Raw genomic sequence first — 21,984 nt, forward strand, 5'->3', positions numbered from 1 at the left:
GCACTTTTAATACACATCCCAGAAGGAGACAGACAGGTCTGATCCTATTATGTTTTATACAGACGAGTCTGCTGCAGGCATTAGACACTCAGTAAAACAAGCAGTTGAGGTCTGGTAATAATATGGATGCACTGGCGGGTGCCTACCTACTTCCTTCCTTCATCAGAGATCCTGCTGGTGTGGATGAACCTCTCCCCACATATTATGGGTGTGTTTCTTTAAAGATAGATGTTGACAAGATTAGAATAAGGATCAGGCTCCAGAGGATTTGAGAGCCAGCTGCTCCCCATTTGAGCTTCAACAATCAGATTCACCGATACCTCAGCACCTGGGTACCTTGTCCCTAAAAACTAGTTCAGCTTTACTGTAGTGAATGTTCTTTTTATGTTCTTATGCTCTTAGTCTGGCTAAATATTTTGATTTATAATATCCGGTTTTAGAAAAAATACTGCTCATCACGACTACTGGGTTTCCAAATTGTGGCACATAACACTTGAAACTTGTGGCACAGCTCAGCTACTATCAGCCTCCTTCGCTCTTTCAATCATGTTCTATATTTTGTTGAAAGAGAAACTCCTAGTGCCTTTGAGAATGTGTTTCCCATTCTTGTGGAAAACATCACCGCCCACTTGCAAATTCAGTTAACACAGAACCACCTAAGTATGCACAAAAATGCAGGGAGAAATCATGAGACAAATCAGACACAAAAGACTTGAACTGGGAATGACCTTCAAAACATGCAATTTGTGTTTTCTATTTTAGTTTCTTTTCGAAGGGGAACATCAGTGATTTGTGAGCATTACATCTAATTAACTGTTATTTGAAATGTTATGTAAATGTAAGTGGAACTCCACCACAGGGCCCACCACTGCAGCTAGAGAAATACTGTTCAGTGGCCATGCCATGAGTTTGGCGATCTCAGTCCAGTTCCTGAAGAACACATGCCATTTCCTAAGCACACTGAAGGCAGTGGAAAGATTTCCATTGACTTTGCTGGGATTTGGATCAGATGCAAATGTCCATTTAAAATGTCTAAAACCCTTCATAACTGGTACTACGTGGCATTTTTGCTGACCTTCTTAACAGAGAGGCCATGGATTGAATGGGCACATAGACTGCTATATCATCTCCATATGGTTGCTCTGGGGGAGAATGGAGACACCATGCCAGGACAATGTGGGTGAAGTTTGTGCTGCTGCTGCCTTGTGCTGTACCTGTCCTGTGGCTCGAGGACATCAGTGTCCTGGTTTATCAGTTTAGACTTTATGCAAGCACTAAATTTCCACACCATTTTTTAAAAGAATAAATTAAAGGCTAGAGAAATGTGCTGCTTGTTCAATGCGTGCAGAAATAGGTGCAGATTCTTCTCTGGTTTTGCTTTTCCTGCTGCGTATTAACTGCTTCATTCCTATCAGTTACAAACCATTTCTCCATTGTTTAATGTGCTGATGGGCTCTAACATTGTGTGCGCCTGAGCCTCTCTCTCACTCTTTCTAGGTCATATGATCTTCTTAGTTTTTAACACAATACAATATACTTGTCACTACTTGTCTTTACCTTTCAGCAACAGAAACACCTGAACCCAGAAGGATATGAAAGGCATTTTAGGCAACAGGGGACAGAAGAATGATGGGAAATTAAATGCTGCTGTGCTTGGTACCGTATTTACTTTGAGTGACTTATTAACTCTTTCAAGGAAGATCATATTATTTCCATGAAAAAGCTCCTTGTAGCTCTTAAACATGAGTAGTTTAACGTAGCTGCCTATCTCTGCAAGAGAAGAATGACAGGAAAACACAGCAGTAGCGTATTGCAGTTACAACTTTATGCAGATACTGGTTCTGTTTACAAATCCCATATGAGAGACCCCCATAGTGGCCTCAAATCCTGCTTGCACTCAGTCCCATTGCCTTAGGTTTATGGGTATATCTACTCAGCAAATGAAGGTGTGATTGTAGCACAGGCAGGCATACCCCTACTAGCTTTAACCTACCTAGAGAGGATAATAATAATAGAGTAGACATGGTGGCCAGGCTTCAGCATGCGAAGGTGCCCCAGTACAAGCTTGCCAGGGACCCTGGTTATGTACTCGGGTTGCTAGCCCATACTGAAGTCTGTGCCACCACATCTTCATTACCACTGTTCCGCGTGCTAGCTAGATTAAAGCTAGCACAGGTATTCTGCATTACAATTACTCTTTCGTTTGCTGTGTAGGCAAACCCTAAGGGAATGAGTAAAGGGAGCAGGATAAGGCCATGGTTAGACTTAACCTTTCTGTTCACTGAGAAGAAATATATGCTTTTTAGCAGTAGTAAAATGGAAAAGGGTTTTACTGATGTTTGCAAAGCTTTTAAAATTATTAATGGACACCAGCAGTGATTTCTCTTCAACACGTTTAGCATTTCAAATAGTGATCATTGTGCTGCTACATCTCCTTAGTTTATCTGCATGAAACAAGTATAAATAAATGTTTGTCTGACAAGTAGGTTCACCTCAGCCCTGATCTTCTTGGGAACTCCCGTAGGATCTGAAATATCGGAGGGTTTCTTGCCAGTGCTTGTGGAAGGGTCTCCTGTGGCTCCCTTATTATTGCTGTGAGATTTGTGTATTCTAAATTGCACTCTGTGTGAAATGCATTATGAGATGATTGTGTTACTTTGCTGCCTCTATAGCAGCCAATAATCATCAATTCCAAGGCCAGAAGGGACCATTGTGATCATCTAGTCTGACCTCCTGTATAACACAGGCCGGAGAACTTCCCCAACATAATTCCTAGAGCGTTTTTTTTTTATACAAAACATCCAATCCAGTTTAAAAATGGTTAGTGATGGAGAATCCACCACGACCCTTGGTAAACTGGTCCAATGGTTAATTACTCTGTTAAAATTTTTTGCCTTATTTCCAATCTGAATTTGTCTAGCTTCAACATCCAGCCATTGGATCATGTTTTCCTTTTCTCTGTTAGACTGAAGAGCCCCATTGTTCTAGGCATTGTACAAACACACAACAAAGAGACAGTCCCTGCCCCAAAGACCTCACAGTCTAAATGCTCTGTCACCAAAACATCCCCATTCCCTGCCAGCCAGTGAACAACAATGAATTACCTAGAGAGAGAATAACAAAGATTATGAATCAATACACAACTCTTGGTCACTCTTTCATTCCATCACTAACTCAGATACTGGAGATTGTTGTAATTCATTCGGAACGGCTGATGAAAAAAATTATTCTATTTGGATATGATATTTTTCCCTAGGATTTTGACCTGAGAAGACTGCACTGAGCTATCCCTTAGACTAGAACTGATTTTTATTCCTTTCTCCAGAATGGTACGTTCCTGAATATTGCTTTGATTTAGCATTGAATCCTGCAAAAACCATCATTTAACATACATCTCACCATAAGGAAAGTGAGCTTAGGCATCACAAAACACTATTCTGGGGAGATCACACATTGCTCCTCCCTATCCCCATCGTGTTTCCCCTATCTCCTGCCTGCTGCTCCTGCCACTGGGTGCGCCTCAGAATCCACAACTAAAGGCATTCTGTGACTCCAGCAATTTAGTGCATCCCCTTCGAAATCCAGGTCTTTTAATGAAATGGTGAGAAATCTAACACAACTGACTACGGTGATTATCTGGCTTTTCTATACAGAAGCATTAACTTCTCTTCACATTTCAGTTTTTTCTAATCTAACATCACAATAGCTAGCTACTGAACTTTGCTGTTCTTCTTCTGTAACACAAGGTGGCGGCAGTACTGCGTTGGTTGGTCTAGCACGCAACAGCACTTTAAAAAGCAAATGTGGCGTTCATTGGTGCATATCACAGTTTTACATAGAGAAGGACCCAAACTGCAGTATTCAGGTCTGGGTTTTGAATTCCTCATACTTCTTCAGTGTTTGGACAGAATAGATTGGCTGGAGATCTGGGACCAGCCATGAAATTTAGAACTAGGCCTAAGTTTTGATTCTGAACTCCCCAAATTTCAAAGATGTTTGAATACAGATCCTTCATTTGGTCCTATCTCTAATTATATAGAGCACATTTGGCAAGGGACTCTGGCCGCCTTTACACCCTTTACAAAGACGGTATCATACTAAATCTAATTTTAAAAAAATCAGAGAAAAGACATGCTAAACCCAAATGAATACAAAGAAACTAAACTATAGACATTTCTGGGTATTTCCAGCTGAGACAAGCTTACCACAGCTGCTTGGTCCCTGGTGGTCCACAGGTCCTTTGGAGAACCCTGATATGAGTCTCAGATGGAATAAACTGTAGGACATACACTAATTTAATTCAGTCACCAAGAGGATCTGGAAATTGGCAGTCTGCTCCAGTGGCTGGAATCAATAGCTGGCAGACAGAAGAACAAACTTTACTCCCCGAGTTACCCTTTCCTACATGTATTTGATATTTTTTTTCTTCCCAGGTGTATTGCTATCAGAATTTAAATAATGAAGATTCAATCTTCACACCTGTAGGAAGTATTGTGGGGATCTTTGGCACTGTTTAAGTCCTCATTAACACCTATATAGTCCCATGGAGAAATGACACAGCAGGAAGATTATTGCCTCTCTCCTCCTTTATATGCCACTCATATAACAGTTCAAGGGACTCACTGCTTGTCCATCTCAGCATATTCCAATTTAGGACTTAATATGGGGAGATGCACTATACAGGTGCAGCCTTAATGAATAGCATAGGTTTCTCTCAGGTCTGTGTCAGCTCCCAGGTTTTCTGGGGTTTTTTCCCCCCTCTTAGATTCCATCTATTAGTCTTTGGATTCTGCTTGCACCATTGTACTGTTGTACAGCTGGGCTAAGGGGGAAAGAACACATTTAAACAACACCTTCCTGAAGAATACCAAAAGTCCATGCAGAACCTCAGTGTACAAGGTTTCATCCAAAAGACTCACACTGTAAAACTGCATTGCACTCGGTTTTACTGCCTCAGGAGGATGATGGGCTCAGTTACCTCTGCCAAGATAGGAACCTATGGTTCCCAGAAGTCGATGCATATCAGACCTCATGTGTAAATCACTAAGTCATCTTCTTTCTTATTAATGGACATGACTGGGGCGGGGGAGGACTGCAGTAATGAGTGAGTTTCGGAAGGCTCCAAGGAGCATCTAAAACCTTTTCTAAAATGTTTTCCTAAAATCAACACAGCACCACTTACAAACCTCTTAGTTCATTTTTTGGATTGTTACTTCAGCAGACTTCCTTAAACAGTACAAAAAAATCTGGTGATCCAGAAATAGCCAACCACTTCCTAGAGAGCCTGAATGCAGCTCAAAGAGCATGCTGGGAAAAAGGAATCTTAGAAATGGACATCAAGATCTAGCAGGAAACCAGGGACACTTCTCAGGCAGCACAAAATCCACCAGTTACAGAAGGGCTCTGCAACCAGCATTGCCACACACCTGACCCACCTTGCTAAAGCAGACAAAGATAATGTTTTTAAAAACTCATATGAAAAAGAGTGGCATCAATGCTACCATCTCCGCAGCTCACCCAGGATGAAAACTTCCAACCATTCTCTAGGGAAGAAATAGAAGAGGCACTGAAATCAATGGAAACACAGAAAGCCTGTGGCCTTGACAATGTAATATCATAACTACATCATCATCTTGGGAAGAAAAGCCACCATTGCCATCTCCCATGTCATGCAGGAGAACAGGATACCTAAGATAGAGTGGAAAGCTGGTGTTCTATTGTGTGGGTCTGTTTTTTAATTTTCCTTTGTCCTCCCATGGTGGAAACTGATGCTTTCTCAGCTCAAGAGAGAGATGTGCTATAGGTAAATCAGGACTATTTAAATCTGCACAGATCTCAGAGGCAGGCGCAGATCCATAGACAGATAAATGGCACCATCAGCTCTTTATCCGGCAATAGTTTAGTTTTTGTCCACGTTTGAGGGTAAATATTTAGTCAGCATTGTGACAATTTAGCCATATGATTCCCACAAATACTGGGAGCCTGCGGCAGGAAGGAGAGCACTCCTAGGGGCAAGGAACCTCTAAATAACCTTAATGGGAGCTAGTGTAGTAAACAGACCAATGTGCTAAATATGTGCACTGCAGGCTGTACTGGTGGAATGTTGGAACTGCGCTAGTGTTCGATCAGAGCCTACAAGTCCTCCTCCTCCTGCTCTGTATTGAACATCAACAGCATGCCTGGCCCTGTACAAACATAGGGGACAAATACAATCCCTGACGTGAGTAACTCACAGTCTATGACTACGCTACTGATCCAAGGCTGAGAGTGAATGGGCTTTGTTCCAAGGGTCTTTCTGAAGTGCAGCAAGTCGAGGGAATGAATCCTCAATCCCAGACTGTGTTTCAGAGCCTGTAAGCCATGTATTTGGCACATGCCCAGCTAGTGCAGCCCATGAGGAACTAGCTGACATGGCTTGTTTCAGCAGAGAGCAGCCACGGGGGGCCTGCTTTTTGGTGTGCAGGGATGGGAGTTTCTCTGAGAGAGTTGTTGTTCTTCTGACTCACTAGGATACCAGAACTGCAGTATGTCCACTGTGTTTGGTCCTTATGGCTGGCTGCATTGACGGCATCACTTAATGCTTTTTTCTAACCCTATTAAATCTATCCTTTATCTGGTATTTCATTATCTGACTTACACAATAAATCTCATGTGTGCATGTGTGGTGCACAGTAATACTTTTCTCTCCTAGGGATCTTATGTACTGCCTAGTATTTCATGTACCGAATTCACTCAACTGGGCTTCACCAAAGTGTTTAACTAGGGCCAGGTCAACACTATAAACTCACATCAGTATAACTACATTGCTCCGGGGGTTTGAAGATCCACACCCCTAAGCCACACAGTTACATTGACCTAAGCGCTATGTCCACAGGAGGGCTTCTCACATTGACACAACTGCCGCCTCTAGTGGGGGGGTGAATTAACTACACTAACCAGATAAGCGCTCCTGTAGGCATAGGAGCTTCTTCACTAAATTGCTGCAGCTGTGCCACTGCCACTTTTTAAGTGTAGATCTAGGTTTATTCAGGATTAAGAATATAGATATAGATTAACTAGAATACTTTAGCATGGAATGATTTCATCAATCAATAGGTGATCTTTAGCCTTAAGAAAACAACAAACTCTAACTAAGAGGGTCTATTAAAAGTCACTGAATCCTCAGGTCTCCAGGAGACAGATGTGCTCTATTTCCTTCTTTGGAAGAAAAGGGAAATGCAACACGCAAGATGAGCCAAGTCACTGATGTGCTAATTTGTCCTTGGTAACTAATTAGTCTCTAATACTGTCCCCTTCCCATACATAGAAATATCTTTCTTAGAATCAAAGGTTCATTGCAGGGCTGCTTGACACAGTACCACTTAATTACATTCATCCAGTGGTAGGTACAAGTCCACAGAGAGTCTGCTATAGTGCCGTGGAATAAAGTTACCTCAAAAGTACTATGACAAATGCTACATTCAAACATTATCCACAGCTACTTACAAGAGGCACTGTCTCATTACAGTTTTTCCAGTGTATTCTAATGGTTTGAGCAAGGGACAAGGAGACACCACTCCTAGGTTCTAATCCAGGCTCTGCCACTGACCTCTTGTGTGACCTTGGACAAGTCAATTAGCCAGTCTATCTCAGGTCCTTCATGTGTGAAGTAGGGTAACACCACTTACCTCATTCACAAGAGTATTGTGAAATGTAACTAATTTTTAAAGGACTCTAAAGGTGCATATAAGTAAAGTATTATTAAAGTGGCTACTCATCCTGCACCTGCAGTCCTTTACAAAAAGCTGCCATTCTTTATATACATAACTATAATAGAAGTGAAACTCTACTCAGGTGATAGGATGAAGGATCATATGAAATTGGGCAGAGAAATGTTGTGTGGGTCCATGAGTGCACAATGACAGGTCCAGCTTCAAGATTTTGGTGGTCCCAAAAAACCAGACACTTTCATCCAAATTTAATTGACCAATGTCTACCCTGTTCAAGCATAATCTTAGTCTTATCCACCTAGATAAGAAATACATGCAATATTACAGAGTTGGAATCTGGCCAGGAAAGCAAACACACCTCTCTCTGGGAGGAAAAAAAAGATCTTAAATAATCACGTGGTCAAGGCATTGTGTTAATATCTCTGTGTTATTAATTACTTATAAACTGCTGCTCCTGCCTCTTAATTCATGTAGCTACTTGACAGTAAAATCCTAAGGGATGTGTTTTTAATTTTCAAAATTTTGTGAATAAAAATTCAACCTACTTCTAAATTATTAACGTTTAACATCACTTAATGTTTTCATTGTGATAAATTACTTGCATGACACATGTGTGTATGTAGTATATATGGCTGCATTTTCCCTCCAGCACAGAAGAGTACATTCTTCTACAATAAAAATATTGTTATTGTTAATACAATGCCAAAGGCATTAGAAATAATCACACCCAAGGTATCTGAAGTTGTTTTACTGCTACCTCTTTTAAAATGATGATGAATATGCAGTTTTCATGTAAACATTTACACAATACAGCATTGTACTGTATGAGTATACTTATCCAAGACCTCTTTAGAAAGGACAAAACACAAGTAAAAAAGAGATTTAGTTTTATGCATTTTTCAGTGTATTTCTACTGTTGTAACATGTAGTCCATAGGGTATAGGACCATTTGAATTATTTACATAGGAAAAACTTACTTCTGGTCCACAAACATATGCCACCTTCCTCCAAATTTACTACTGATTTGGGTGTGCAGTAGGTAAAGCCATAGTAAATCCAGTCCAAAGTACTTAGTGGTGTTAAAAAAAATTACATTGTTCCTAAAACAATGTTTTTAATGCCCACTAAAAAGACCCAAAATGGGATTTTTCAAAAGCACCTAATTGTTTGTCCCCTAGACCCACTTGTTGAAAAGTATGTAGACACCTAACTCCTATTCATTTTAATGAGAGTTAGGCACCAAAGTACCTTTGAGGAGACTATTGATTTTCAGTGGGAGTTGGGCACCTAACTTACTTAGGCACCTTTGCAAATCCCACCCATGGTGATTAAAATCTTCTTCCTAAAGTTAACTGATTCTACAGTGCAAGAATATTTGGAGGCATCAAATCTTAAACTCAGTCCTACTCTGACTCCACTCAGTGGCAAAGCTCCTGTTGACTTCAATGAACGCAACAACTACAGCTCTTTGGGATGTTTTCTTGTAATTTTCCCTAAGAAGCATAACATTATCTTATCATGCTTCCAGGATGTCACATTTATGGTTGCAATATCCTGCAATAGAACATTCTTCTTTCTGGCTGCATGCTGAAGATTACTATCAACAGGGTGCTTGTGTGTGAGCTCCCTCATGTGATAGTCATACTTGGATCATGCATCACAAGAATAATCAATCAGTGCATGTTTTTAATCAAGAACATGATACTGGTTATCTAATCAAATCTGGCAACCTATCCTTTAAACGACACTTCAAAATGAGTTACGTACCTGTTTGAAAGTAAAAGAATGGCCGCCTATAAATGTATTTTATAAACAACTTTTTAAGCAGCTTACTTCCTAAAGCTTTAATTATAATTAATTCCTTCACTAGCTTTATTCAATAATTAAATATGTGAAAATTAGAGCTGTGTGGAGGATGGAAATTCAGTTTCACAAAGGATTTGGCTATTTCAAAGTTTCCGTGAAGGAAAATGGTTTCAGGATGATCTAAAGAATAGTTTTAATTTTAACTTTATTTTGTATAATAATACAAAATATAAAACATTTCAAAACAAAAGCTTGAAATATGTCATTCCCAACACTTTGAAATGGGACATTTTGGCATTATCTGATTTTTTTCTTGTTTTCTTCCAAAAAGAAATTCATTCAAAATGAACCCAATTGTGCAGAGCATTTCCATTTCCAAGGAACTGCATACTCCAACAGAATATGGCCCCATCAATGTTTTTCTGACTGGCCAAAGTAGAAATAAAATAGATGCACATGCCTGATTACTTCAAAGTTTTAAGTAAAATCAAAGCTTCCCATACGTTGGAATTCTCTGTGTTTCTGCTCTCCGTATTTCCATGTACTCCTTTACTTTGTTCTTTACCCTTTGTGGTGTCACAAAGGGAGGCAGTGTATGATTTGAGGAAAACTGTTTCCATCTCCATATGTTAAGACATTAAAACATCCATCTCTTTAGCAATTATTGAGACCAGTGATTTCCTAGCAATTGTGGGAATTATTGATAAATTAAATTTTTATGAACTGGCAGACATATACCTTCTTGACAATGCTGAGAATATTTTCTTATAACCCTAGCTGTCGATCCTCCTATAGGACATACCATAGCATAGAACACAGGGAGACTGAGATTCCGATTAAACTGCGGTACATTCAGAATACTATTTGATCACAAAACAAAATCTGACAATTTTACACTCTCCAAAGAAATTGAAGCTTTTCATATAAACCGAGTTTATTTTGCAACATTTTCTGATAGAGCTAAGTGTCATGCCTGGTGTCACACATTAATGGAGTAGGTGGAAAGGATACAGTCAGAAAATGATTAGTCTGATTGAGAGGAAAAATCTTTCCTATAAATAAGAATATCTTCTCTCTTAAATACGAGAGCATCAGCATTTTCTGAAGGCTGCAGATTAGATAAAATGCCCCCTGACATGCCAAGATTATTGCAGAATTGTGACATGACTTAGCAAAATGATACATATTTTATTCAAAGCCATGCTGTTTGTCATTCTGCAATTACTTTGCGAGTTTATGCAGGCCGTCTGTTTCTGAGCACCAGTCACCTTAGTATCTTGGTGCGAAACTCCCATGAAATTCTGGTTACTGGTCTCTAAACTACTCCATGTTTATTGTTTAATTACCTCAATAGGATTTCAAACGCTTACCATACCCAGCTGATTCTCCCAGAAAGGAGCAGTACACTGTATTAAGAATCATTTCTGTTACAATTCATTAAACTAGATTAAATAAAAGAGTTTGGGGCGTCCTCCCACAGGCCGAGAGTCTTACCTTTCCTTCTGATGGCTGGACACATTACTTTTAGGGCACTTCTTTCACATTGGTATATTAGAATATTTGCAACACTCTGATCACGTTTGTATAAATTTATATTATGAACCATATTTATTCAGGGGCTTATAAATCAGCTGTAAATACCTTGCACAGGGAAAATCTCAGCTTGGGAACCTATTACTGAGCCAATAGCTTTAGCTATTTTTACAAAATTATGGAAATTACCGTGTAGAGTCTTCCTGATGATTATGTACCATTGTACCACAGCATAAAAATATCATACTGGTTTAGATCTTTATGTTTCAAATATTTTGCAAATAATTAGAAAGTTGTCCGTCTTTGACTTGAGCAGCTAGTCAAAGTTCAGGGTCTTGGGGAAGTTCCATTAGAAATAGAACTGTATGTTGAGCAGCTAGTCAAAGTTCAGGGTCTTGGGGAAGTTCCATTAGAAATAGAACTGTATGAAGTCTAGTATTTTCTTTGATGCCATCTTGCTTATTTACAAGAAATATACAAAGTCCCACTTCACCGAACGCACGAGAAACCAAAAACAAAACTGCAGTTTCTTAGCTTACAGCCCTAAACCTCTTTAGCCGACACCGAACCCAAAAGCGCTCTCTCCAGCTTTTCTCCAGGGTCTGGGAGGCTAGCAGCAGCAAAATCCCTCCACCCAAGCAAACTCCAGGGTGGGTTCACAATCTATGTTTGTTTTAGGTGCGGGGCTTCTGATTAACTCATCCCAGCAGTTATGTTAATTGAATGTGCGTTCACACCCAATCTCAAAGAGGTTCCTGATCCAAGTAGTCACCAGTACCTCTTAGCATAACAGTAGCATCCCAAACTTCAGTCATATCACTACCGAGTAATAGTTCATTGTAAAGACACACAATAGAGACTTTCAATACAACGTACGAATTACAGCACAGGGGAGTTATTATTTAGGATAATATGGGAGGGCACGAACTCCATGCTGTGAATATATAATTTGAGAGGCTGCTCCTGAATTAAAAAATAAAAGAAGAACCTCAGACTACTTGACCTAATAACCCACACAGTAGCACGTCATAACTTAACATTATAACAGTATCATCTGACTGACCTAAAGAAAATAACATAAGAACAAGGATAGGGTAGGCCACAAGCAGGAAGCCAAAGCAGAGGCAGGACAAAATCCTCTATCCAATTTGCATAGCAGATGTTACACTTAACCTGTGTGCCATTGTGGGGTCTGAACACCAGTGCTTTCTAGCCTCCCAAACTGAGCCAGATTTCAAACCTGACACAAAGTCTCCTTCCGACATATACTTTAAGGATAGATGATTAGTGATGGGTAAGCTTAGCACTGGGAGAGAGAAGCCCTTATACAAATAATACCACCTAGTTCTTACATAGTGCTTTTATGCACAGATCTTCTTGATTAGCTGGGCGCTGGAAGTCTTATTCAGGTAAAATTGCTCAGTGTAACAACGGCAGGGTCAGTGCCATAATTAGAAGACTGAATTCAAACATATGTACATAGCATTCCATCCACTACTACAGTGCATAATTCAGAACAAGTCAAGGGACATTAGTTATTCATTAGTATTAATAGACTTAAAAAAAAAGATGAAACCATTATTCATATCCAGTATTTTCTGGTGCTTTTTGTAAGCACTTACTATAGGGTTTTAGCCTCTCTGGCATTCTCCAGTTTCATCTAATAGCTCCAAACATCCTCCAGGTTCTAAAAATATAAGCATGTCTAGTTTGTTCTTATCTTAGATGATCAGGATATTGGAATGCTGAGATACTGCTAAGGTTATGGAATCCTTTTTCTCTCTCCAATCAAAACATCTTTTCATTACCAGCCTGCGAGTGTATTTTTGGTAAACAAACTCCCATCTGACTTAACTTTTCGTTCGTCCATAAATCTTACAGTAGCAAGAACAACATTTCTTCATGTAACTATTTTACTCGTTATCACCACAGGCTTCAGGGTTGGTGGGGAAGTACCCTTTTTAGCAGAAATTCTTTTGGCCAAATGTAATCAAAAGGTCACTTCGGGAATATACTGTGGCATTAGGATTTCAGCACAACTGTCAGTTTTACATTTACAATTAAAGAACAAAAATTTGTTTACTATTACTTTTTATATTCATTCTGGTAACACCCAGACACATTCTGTCAGTTGGGTTTGTTTTTAAAGTGGTGGTATTTTTTGGAGAGGGATTGTTTTGTTTTTAGTCGACTAAAATTAGAAATGTCAACTCTGGACTCATTAATTATTATGAGCTCTTGCATCTTACCAGCATATATGGGAGCAGTTGAATCTTTAACAGACACATCCTTTTCCCAAAGTTTTCATTAGTCATTGGAATTAAACAGATTAACAAAAAAAAAAAACGAGACCACAAGCTTCCATTCTCCAGACGTTATAGTTACAATAGTTCTCTGGTCTTGAAAATAACTTTCCAGGATAGGCAAGACCGGGTTAGGGGTTTGTGGGGTCCTGGGCCAGATCAATTGGGGGCCCCGCCACACCCCTTCCACTTTCAGTGCCCTGGCCCCATCCCTGCGCACCTGCTGGGGAGCTGGGTCAGAGTGTGGGGGCTTCCCCCGCCTGCCCAGCGCTCCTGGCAGGGAGCAGGGTCCCCACGCAGGAGTGCTGGGTAGGCGGGGCGGAGCAGGCCCCCATACCCCAATCCCGCTCCCCAGCAGGAGCACTGGGAGGGAGGTGGAGCAGGTCACTGGGGTGCCCCTTTTTCTGGAGGCCCCCCAATTGGCAGGGGCCCCTGGGTACAGTCCCTGTTGGCCCAGTAGCTAATCTGCCACTGGGCCTGTATTAATGTAAAAAATAAAGAAGCAGAAACCTTTCAGGCCTGTTTCATACATTTTAAAGATTTATAAAAGAGTAAAAGCCCTTTCTGTTTTCTTTGCAGGTACCAATCGAAGGTAACAGCATAACCAGAAACTGAGCTTTCCAGATCACAAGCTCATGGATTAATTGCCTCAATTTTCTGGGGTGTTACTCTTCAAATTTTTTTCATAAGGAAAAATCACTTCCTGCAGAATGCCGAACCTTTCGTGCAGAACCTGGAGACTCCTGGTAAAGGCTGAAGTCTGATAATGAAAGGTTCTGGGGCTGCCAATGGAGGGGAACTTGGTTGGCTGCCTTTTGACTGTGAAATGAGACTTGAAGAACTTCTCCTTTATGGGCATGTTGTTCTGTTTGGAAAGCATACTGAGCAACAAAAAAGTCCTTCAAGTGTCCATAACAGAAACTTGTTGTTTACCTTCCAGCAGCAGGTATCCTGATTCAGGTTGCTTCCAGCTACGTTGAAACTGGCTGTGGCTCTTTTGGGAAGCTCACGTAGCAACTCAAACTATCACTCCCCTTTCTCCCTGTGCATGTCATATTTAGGGCTGCAATTCTGGTCTGAACTCGGTCCATTGTATCCAGCTATTGCATGGTCTATAACCCTATACTGGGGGCCTTGGAAGTGTCTTGTCTTTAACTAAGATTGTAAGCTCTTCGGAGCAGGAGTTAGCTTTTACTACCTATCTGTACAGAGCCTAGCACAATGGGTTCTTAGCCCTCGCTGGGCCTCTAGGTCAGGGGTGGGCAAACTTTTTGGGCCGAGGACCACATCTGGTTGGGGAAATTGTATGCAGGGCCGGGGCAGGGAGTTGGGGTGCAGGAGGGGGCTCAGGGCAAGGGATTAGGGTGCAGGAGAGGTGCAGGGTGTGGCAGGGGACTCAGGGCAGGGCGTAGGGGTACAGGAGTTGGGGTGCATGGGGGCGTGGGGTATAGAAGGAAGCTCAGGGCAGGGGGTTGGGGTGCAGGAGGGTGCGAGGTGCAGGCAGGGGGCTTAGGGCAGGGAGTTGGGGGGCAAGGTGCAGGAGGGGTTCGGGCTCCAGCCCGGCACCGCTTACCTAAAGCGGCTCTGGGGTGGCAGCGGCGCGCACCGGGGCCAGGGCAGGCTCCCTTCACTCCTGCCCTGTCCCCAGCCCCGTGCCGCTCCAGGAAGCGCTGCCCTTGCTGCGCCACCCTTGCCATGCTCCGGGTACCTCCCCCAAAGCTCCCATTGGGCTGCGGTTCCCCATTCCTGCCCAATGGAAGCTGCGGAGGGTGATGCCTGGAGGCAAGGGCAACACACAGAGCTCTCCACGCCCCCACCCGGGGGCCACAGGGAAGTGGTGCCGGCCACTTCTGAGAGCGGCGCGGGGCCTGTGGCGCCACGGCGGGGGCAATCCCGCGGGCTGGATCCAAAGCCCTGAGGGGCCAGATCCGGCCCACAAGCTGTAGTTTGCCCACCCCGCTCTAGGTGCTACTGTAGTACAAGGTATATTGTGAGCTGTTGCTAATACCTGGGCAGAACTGAATGCCAAGGTTGTAACATAGTTTCAGCCTTAATTTTGAATTTCCTGGCTTAAATAATTTTATTTTGCATCTGAAGGAATTTTATGAACCCTAAGAATGATAAGTGTGGGGATTCTCCCTTTAATATATGTAAGTAAAGCTTTTAAAAGCAGTACAAACAAAATTAGAAAGGAAATTATCTGTGCAAAACCCAGACAAATTGTTCAAATTAGTAAGATATTTATGAGAGGTAATTCCATTACAGTACTAATTCCGTTGTCTGCCTTACATGTTAAGACAATTACAGAATCAGAAATAATATTGAAATCCTCTCTTCATGAATTAGTTTTAATAGACCTTAAAATATTGCACAGCACATAATGCACTGATAAGGAAGTGGCTATCCTCATGACAAGAGTACTGTGTCTGAAGTCTCCTTCTGCAGTGAGACATGTGATTCAGGGAGAAATTAAATTAAGAGTAATATCCAGTTGCAAATCCTAAAAGACTCTTGAACCAATTGTTAGCGAAAAAGTCACAAAATAGTTTAGACTTGGGGCTGCACTCCATTATCCCACTTCATCTCTTTTACATCTAGGTTTCTTTGCATCTATGCTTTCAGGCCACTAACCCTTCTTGTCCCTCTAATTAAAGTACAAAAAAACAAAACCAAAAAACCTTCAATTATTTAAGGAAATCTAGGCATCTAAACAATTCAGCAAACAGAGAACTCTAAAAATTTTAAATGGTTTGTGCATATGAACACTAACATTGTCATGCCAAGGACATAGATGAATTAATGAATTATTATTTTATTCTAGATGTTGAATAACTTTATTTACCAAGTTATTCAACATCTAGAATAAAATAATAATTCATTAATTCATCTATAATCATTCAAATTATCAGATGTCAATTTCCCTTTAATTTCTTAATTCTTCTAAGAGCAAAATTTGGCATTATCACACTTTTTAAAAATAAATTTCTTTTCTCCAGGTATAATACACTAGTTTGCAGGAGATAATATGAAATCAAATTTTTAATTCAATCGATTTTTACATTGCGATTGTGTTGCTCCAGGGAACATGCAAATTCCTCTCCCAGATCTATCCAAGTACCTGTACACTTCTAAACTCACTACATAGCATCACTTTCCCCAAATATGCACAAAAATAGTAAGTAAATCTCCATAAGTTTTTGAAGAGCCAAGCAAGGTAACCAGAACAACCTTTAATCATTTTTTTGGAATACCGTTTAAAATCTGGGTGGAATGACTGAGCACAAAATCCAAAGGTATCTCAAGAATCAGTTTCAGAATTATCAGGTTTACCTGGAACACAAACAATGCAAGATTTTAAATTGTTCTACATTATTTGTTGTTTTGATGGAGCAACAGCTTGAGCCAGAGTCTTATTTACATTAAGGACCGTTGATACTGCTCTGGCATTGTAAAGAAGCCTGAAAGTATAATTATGCTTACTCTAAGGCCTCTTATTACCATTAGAGTGATGTAAAAGGACCTTAATCTGAATGGGAATCTGTTCGTCTTTTATAATGACATAAGTAAGGATTTTAAATTCTTATTCTTTATGTGCAGTTCAGACATTTTATTATCTAAGTTGCCGGTGCATTATTCCAGAGAACCAGCCTTATTCTACAGGTCATGGAGTTTTAAATTTCAAGTCTAATTTAGACGCTGATCCTGAAAAATGATCTATGCAGGTGGATTCCTGTGTCCATATGAAGTACCATTGACTTCAGTGAATCTGCATGTCTGTATCAACTTTCATGATCAAGGGCCTTTGATTCTACACAAATCAAACCAAGGACTTGATTGGCCAAAAGAGCAGTCCTGTTATAGAAATATTATGTAAATGGCAGTTTGACAAGGGGGTGATAATTTTTCCAGCAACTCTCATAACATCAAAAGCAGTTGCAAGTAAGGGTTAGGAAGAATCAGGGAATCCCCTTTTATACCCTCCTCTTTTTGGAACCAGAGAAACAGCTGGAAGTGAGTATTTATCAGTTGTTATTCTTTCTGTATTTATTAGAGGCCATGGCTGCATTGTGCTAGGTGCTGTACCAACATAACAAAAAGACATCCCTGCCTTGAAGAACTTACAATCTAATAAAACCAAAGACAACAGGTGGATACAGACAGACAGACAGGCAGGGAGCACAAGGAAACAAGTACAGTTTTTCATGAATTTCCTTGAAAGGTAAGGAGGGGGGAGGGATGGGAGAGGCTAGCATAGGGGGAGGGATAGCTCAGTGGTTTGAGCATTGGCCTACTAGACCCATATTATGAGTTCAATCCTTGAGGGGGCCACTTAGGGATCTGGAGCAAAATCAGTACTTGGCCTGCTAGTGAAGGTAGGGTGCTGGATTCCATGACCTTTTGGGGCCCCTTCCCGCTCTATGAGATAGGTATATTTCTTAAACAAATGCAGCTATAAAGAAGGCTTATAGTATGAGAGACAGAGGGCATGTCTACACTTACCTCCAGAGCAACTGATCCAGAGGGGAGGTCAATTTATTGTGTCTAGTGAAGTCACGATAAATCGACCATCGACCACTCTCCCATCAACTCTGGTACTCCACCAGAGCAAGCAGCATAGGTGGAGTGAACGGGGGAGCGTCAGCAGTTAAGACACCACGGTGAGTCGCTCTAAATACATTGATTTCAGCTACACTATTTTCGTAGTTGAAATTGCGTAACTGAGACTGAGTTAGCTGGCCTCCCCGCCCAGTGTAGACCAGGCCTGAGAGCCCTCCATAAGCACAACAAAACGAGATAAGAGCTTAAGTATTTGATGAACAAATGTATTTGCTCATTTTTCTTTTTAATTAGCCCAGGTTGGGGTGTGTCACCACAAAAAGTAAATATCTCCCCTGAACCAACACCAACCCAGGGAGAGCAACCGCACAGAGTCAGCAGGAAGTGCTCAAGGGCCCCAGAGCAGCCCTCTTGCACTTAGTTTCCTCCAAGAAAGGTGAAGGAGGTGGGCAGCCCCAGGCAACAACAGCCTAATGCACAGAATACACAGTCAAATTTACATGGGCTGAATGAAATAAGGGCTCACAAACTCAAATAGCTTTTCATACAGTACTGTTCAAAGGCAAGACTAGACAGTCAATATAATAAGGTACCCAAAGTTTGATAACAAGAGTACCTCTAGAGGATTAGAGAGCTATTGTAAATTATTTTCATTGAGTAAATCAATTTGTCAAGACAGTACTTTCCTCATTCAAATCCCTACTATAAACCCACTTCTGCAGCACTGCCCACAAACCAGTGTGCGGAAACTAAAACCCCAAACATTAGACCCTCAATATTGTTTCTCTACACACACACACACACACACACACACACACACACACCCACACACCAGGTATGTTGCTATGGGATGTGAAAAATTCCCCCCCCCCACCCTGAGTGATATAATTAAGCTGACCTAACCCATAGTGTAGACAAGCCCTTAGGAACCACAATCTCACGTCCCTACCCCATGACCCTCCTCACTACTTCTTTATGAAGTATGTTAGTGCTTCACTTGTCTTTCTTTTAGATAGAGATCCCTACCTCAACGATCAAGTTTCTTTTATTGCACCACCCAGTAAATATATGGTTACACCTTTTGATGTAAGCAGCTAGCCAAAATTCAGGATCTTGTAGGGTTTTTTTCCAGTTGGGAGGAGTCGGATGTTTTCTTTGGCGTATTCTTGTTTATTTACAAAGAACATACAAAATCCTGTTTCACTGAACGCAGGAGGAACCAAACAACAGGAGATGGTGCTGTGAACAAGGAAACTAACTCTGTCAGCACCCCCCAAGAGCTTGCTCTCTAGGCTTTTTCTCAGGATTGTACCACCAGCTTCTTGTTCAGTCCCTTTCTGCTCCTTCCCAGTCTCTCCTTTCCTGCTTCTCACTCACACACAAACTCTTATGCCAAACCATACCCTGCAAAAGCCCTCTGCCAATATGGCTCAAATTCCTGGATGGGCTCTCGTACCCCTTTTATCTTAGGTGGAGGCTGTTTAGCTGTCTCTTTCAGCTATCTTCAATGACAGGTGGAGGTCACACCCACCATTTAAAGCAAGGTTTAGCCCAACCCACAATACAAAATATCACTGACTGGCATTTTGTGTTGGTTTGTTTTAAAACAAAGCTTGAACTTTTGAAGAATTCACACAGTTGTTTTAAGAATGAAAAAAATAAAACAAAACCAAAAAAATCTCCATTTTACAAGTCACTCCAACTATGGTCCTTGAATGTCAAATTTAATAGTTTTGTTATTCTTTAGGCCACAAGTATTTCCACTATCAAAGAATAAGGGAAACGGTTAGTTTGCAGAGAATGCTGCTGCTTTTTCATGTAGCACTGCAGCAATAAAATTAACAATTTACGAACGTAGGCATACGAGGGTTGTGTAATACACTGGAATATTTGTAAGGAATCCTGAAGGGAATGATTTTGTGATCTAAGCATCAAATAGATTTTAATCTCCTCAGGACATGGTGGGGTTTTTAGTCATTCAAAGCAGTGGACAGACTACTGGCACTCAGCAAATAAACCTGAAGTTCATAGTGCCACTGGAACCAGCAGTTCAAATCCTGGCAGGATTCTGCATAAGTTACGTTTCAGGAGTACTGGCAACACAGTCCATTTGGACTGTGATGTTTGAGATTGCATGCTAGACAATTGATATATTTTCTCAACCATAGATTCGATTATTGAGACAGATTTTACAGAGCAGTTTTACAGCTGTATGCCTAGAGAAAATGCTTAATTCATTCTAAAGGGGAGATGCATGATCAGATGTTCCATGCTCATTTATGCTATTGGTGCTGACAGCAAGCACTTAAGATTGCATGTGGAAATGTCTCGTGAGCAAAAGCATTTCAACTGCCCTCTTTTTTTTTTTTTTTTTTTTTTAAGAGGGGCAATTTATATGCAGTACTGAATTTTCAAATTAGGAAGAGCATACTATTGTAATAGTCATAAAAGAGAAATAGAGTTTGAGGATTCATAAAACAGTATAGGTCCATCAGCTACAGTTTGTTTTTTATATTTAAACAAATGCCGTAAGTATAAATGTAACGCTCTTCTTCTCTGAAGGAATTTCACATGAGAAGCTAGAGAATAATGTTATTGTCACAGTAAAGGCGAGACTAAATTCAAACCTCATATTTCACTGAAAAGTTTAGGACAAGTCTATTCTCCCGTTTGAACATTACACCCCATCCTCCCACTGATCTTAGGAGTTAGGCACAATCATCAATGACCACTTTAAATGTATCTCACACAATATTTGAAGGGAGGCAGCGCATGGCCTTATAGAGATGCTTTCTTGCTCCTGGATGTTTCTCTAGCAAGTGGTTCAGGACTAAAGGACAGTGATTTCATCTTTTTTGCTCTTCCCTCCCCTCACCCCTGGCTCCAAAATGGACCATCCACTCAAAAACAATTCCTGCTTTGAAGCCCCACAAAATAAATTACACACACACATTCAAACAAGTAACATACTGTATATTTTTTTATTTGTGGATAAAAATTAAGGCTCACAGTACTTGATATCATTTCACAAGCAGAAAAACGTTAAAAAAATTGAGAATGATGGGAAATACCTCACCCCCCAATACAAATTCCTTTTAAAATGTTGACATGTCTCACTGAAGACCTGAGGTGAACAAGTTGTACAGGGCAGCTACACTTTTGTTTTTAGTAAGCTATATACTAAATTTACTTATGACCTAATGTAAAAAATATGCTATTCTCCCTTTGCATCTGGCTGTACTACATATGTCGACTCCATAAAGTACATTCAAGAACTGCTGGGATGGCAATTGATGTCAACCTCACTAAGAATAACCCAGCATTTCCCAAATGTATAGTATGGGTATTGAACAATTTTAAGACCTAGGAATCTTATTGAAATAAGACATTCTGTTCATAATGCAATATTTTATATACCCTAAATATATTCTAATATTCATTTTTCTAGTAAAAAAGATGTCCCTAAAAATATGGGGGGTATGCCAAGCTCCACTTTATCAACAGAGACCTGAAAGCAATCTACTGTGGTGTAGATCAGATATGATGAAAATATATACATCAAACTTCAATACACACACTGTATACGTGTATATACTATAACCATCGTTAAGATGCAACTCCTATGACAGTTTGACTTAAGTATCTAATGTGCACCACATATGAAAAATGTTCTTCCTGAATGTATGTATGTTGCAGTCAATAGGGTAAAATTTATTTAACCCTCTGGATGCTATGGCCAGACTGTGTACTGTATCTTCTTTTGAGTTACATCATAACTATGAGACTATATACTCCATATTTATTTACATGGATGCCAACTAAATAAATGCCTTAGAAGAAGAGTCAGAAAAATGCCAGAATTCTAAGAGTTAAAGAGATGCCCTCTAATTTCAGTAACAAGCTTTAGTGCTTCATTCCCCATTTCCTCTCCCCTTTCTTTGCTCTCAAGGTCTAATTTAGAACATTCGCAGAACTGGTGACAGCAGCAATAACAGCAAGTTTACGTACAGTAAGCGACAAAGACTATATTGTTATATTTAGAGAATATTAAGTATCTCTACAGCTCACTGAAATGG

This window comes from Mauremys reevesii, linkage group 9 (assembly GCF_016161935.1).
Source record: "Mauremys reevesii isolate NIE-2019 linkage group 9, ASM1616193v1, whole genome shotgun sequence".
NCBI lineage: Eukaryota > Metazoa > Chordata > Testudines > Geoemydidae > Mauremys > Mauremys reevesii.